Raw genomic sequence first — 3,133 nt, 5'->3', positions numbered from 1 at the left:
CTACGTAGCGACCGAGTGGGACGAGCGCTCGGTCGCTACGTAGCGACGTAGCGACCAGCGACCGAGCAGGACGAGCGCTCGGTCGCTACGTAGCGACCGAGCAGGATGAGCGCAGCGACCGAGCTTTGGCTCGAGCTCGGTCGCTACGTATCGACCGAGCGGGACGAGCGCTCGGTCGCTACGAAGTGACCGAGCTGGGGCTCGAGCTCGGTCGCTACAGACGATCGCTCGGTCGCTACGTAGCGACCGAGCTTGGGCTCGAGATCGGTCGCTACGTAGCGACCGATCGGGACGGACATTCGGTCGCTGCCTGTTTCGAGCTTTCATCGGACATCTCGATTCTTTCTTCCGTAAAGCTTTTTCGTAAGGAAGAATCTATTTCGAAAAGTACTCTTCGGAGAAATTCTTATTTTCTTCCTCGGACGTTTTGAATGTTAAATTTGTCGTAACCGTTTTTAACCCCAACAACCAGTAATATAATTCACCAATTATTGAAAGAACAAGGACAAGAGAAAACTAAAAACATGAAAAAATCATCAATACCCAAGCCGGATAGTTCTTTTTCTTCACAAAGAAGCCGGATAGTTCTTGACGCCTGACATCTCAATATCACTCAAAAGGATGACCAAATCGATTGAGAAAATAAAAAATAAATAACAAACAAACAAAAATCTATATATATAAAGTACAATTTAGTCTCTCCTTAGAAAGACACCTAGGATGCCACATAGGAAATTCAACTCCTAACAGGTCGACAAGTGTCCGGTTGCGTTGCGTTTCATTAAACTTCATATTTCGGGTGTGTGTTTGGGCTTTTTGTTTGGGGATTTGTTGCTGTGTGTTTGGGATGTGAAAGTGATGGGCTACGCTTGATATGAAGTCAGGTCCGTAATTGAAGGAACTAAACCCTAGGCTTCTCGCGATCGTCTCCTTCTTCCTTCTACGAGACTTCTCATCTTCATCTGTATCATCTCTACCACTGAAACGCTTCCGATTATTTCTTCTTCATGTTTAATCTCAATTAGATATGTTCTATAATAAGACATGTTCGGCGTTTCTGATTTTAAAGTTTCATCATTCTCTCTTCTCTGCTGTAGCAGTTGTCTGCCGTAGCAGTTGTCCGCCTCCTTAGTTTTGGGAATCGGTGGCGAGCTCAGAGGTATCAGCAAGCTAAGATATTCCCAGCCTAGAAACACATAGAAACAAAGATTTTAAAATACATAAGCTGATTATCACAAAAAATTTGGGAGCTGTTTTTTTTTCATTAGTTAATTTTGATTAACTGTGTTCATGTTTTGCAGCAGACGCTCATGAAATCCACCGTCAATGTCCACCATCTGAATGCATTCAACATCTTTTCAAAGCGGGTTCGATGTACTCTTATCACCGGATTTGATATTACTCGGAGCCATCTTAGGAACAACGGGGAAAGTAAACAACAGAGTTTGGATGGTCTGATCAAAGAAATTTGTAGGTAAAATTTTGAATGGAGAGCAGATGAGATATCATCTTCTTCGATTTCGATTTCGTGTAACAAGCAGATGAGATATCTCTCTTTTCATTTCGATTCATGTTTTGAGTTTTTCCAATCGTAGAATGCTTTGGTGAGTTTGTGTGGATGGTCAGGGTGAAAGAAGAAGTTGTAGAAGGAACAATGCATCTTCTGTCCCTGGTGATCATTGAGGCTGGAAGAAAGAGCTTTAAGAAGCAAATTGTGGGGTTGCAGAACTCAAGCTTGCTGTTGATGATGCCGCTACCATTACTCCCTCTGATCTTAGCTGCAAAAAGGTATGTCTACAGAGTGACGTTAATGTATGCAACACAAAGATCAATCTTAAGATTAACTTCGATCATGAAAATTTTGTTTTGTGGATCAGATAACAATGCATCTGGATGGAGGGAAGTTTCAAGAGACACATAGATAAGAGAATCATGCCGTCAAGACCATCCAAGAGATATATGGCACAATAAGTTTATAAGCAAGTCTAAGAATTTATATTTAAAGATGATGATTCTGATTTCTGAAACACACAGAGAAGATGTTATCAAACTTATCGTGCCATATAAGGAACTTTCACTGAGAATCAGACCAGCTAGGTAACATGCCATTGAAGAAGCTATGATCAAATCTGAAAGTTCAAGCTTTACAATTGTAAAAAGTTCAAGCTTTACCATTGTAGAGAACTTGGGTGGTATGATCCAAACAGAAACTTATTGCTCAAATCCAATTACTCGAGTGAAGTTAACCTATGAATTTTCACATGGATGTGACCCCAAATCCCTAAAGAAGTCAAAGTAAGAATACTAAGGTACTTTAGTCGTCACAGTGTAGTGACAAATGATTCATTGACAATCTGTCAAAGTGACGTGGCAGATAGCAAATCCCTCAAAGACTAACATTTTCTGGTGATTTAAGAGTGGACCATTTCCACACAACCTTGCTTTATTAACCTACTATGCTATACAAATTTATGCTTTCAGAAGAAAGATTATAAAACGTGTTTCACCATTGGCTTTGCATACATTTTGGTCACCTCTGTTTCTTTGAAAATGTTACTCCTTCGTGGTTTAACCAACTGCTAGATTCCAGATTCTCATCTCTTCTAAGACAACTCCAATCAGGTCAAATTTTGACAGTTAAATATTCACCTGTTTGCAATCTCCATGGACACGCAGCAAGCAACCATAAGCTCTAACATTGCCATGCAGCTAAACCTCTAACACCCACCTCAAATACGCCATGTGTGTGAAACCTGGGCCAAACACTTACACATGTATTCTCCTGTGTGTTTACAACATTGGTTAATAGCACATTAGCAATGGAGACATTTGTTTTGTCATTCAAGACATATATATAGTGTCATTTTTTCCCAAATAAGAAGAGCCATTTAAGAAAAAACAGATTAAAAGCCAGCCCACCAAACTACTTAAATAAAGTAAATTGACAGCCTCCGCATTCCAAAGATCCATCAGATAGACCGCAACTCAACAACGTACACATAAGCGCCGATGACATCCAAAACAATTAGTAAAACACTTCCATAAACTATACGTCCAATATTAAACAAAAAACAAAGGTCATTAAAAAACAACTATAATATTACTTAGAAGTGGGAGCGGATATCATAATAGT

General features: G+C 40.1%; 1 long non-coding RNA gene across 3 annotated transcripts; it reads left to right on the top strand.

The window, feature by feature from the left end:
- The first annotated feature begins 861 nt into the window (after nt 1-861).
- LOC106317428 lies at nt 862-2,084 on the top strand. 3 transcript variants are annotated; one of them, XR_001265133.1, is made up of 4 exons: nt 862-964; nt 1,101-1,474; nt 1,596-1,788; nt 1,878-2,084. It is a non-coding gene; the product is annotated as an uncharacterized LOC106317428 (long non-coding RNA). The 3 variants fall into 3 exon arrangements; XR_001265132.1 differs by having other exon boundaries at nt 1,098-1,474; XR_001265131.1 differs by having other exon boundaries at nt 862-1,474.
- The last annotated feature ends 1,049 nt before the right edge of the window (nt 2,085-3,133 follow it).

This window comes from Brassica oleracea, chromosome C9, assembly GCF_000695525.1.
Source record: "Brassica oleracea var. oleracea cultivar TO1000 chromosome C9, BOL, whole genome shotgun sequence".
Classification (NCBI taxonomy): domain Eukaryota; kingdom Viridiplantae; phylum Streptophyta; class Magnoliopsida; order Brassicales; family Brassicaceae; genus Brassica; species Brassica oleracea.
The sequence above is the reverse complement of the archived record's forward strand: the minus strand, read 5'-3'. Positions and strand labels throughout refer to the sequence as shown.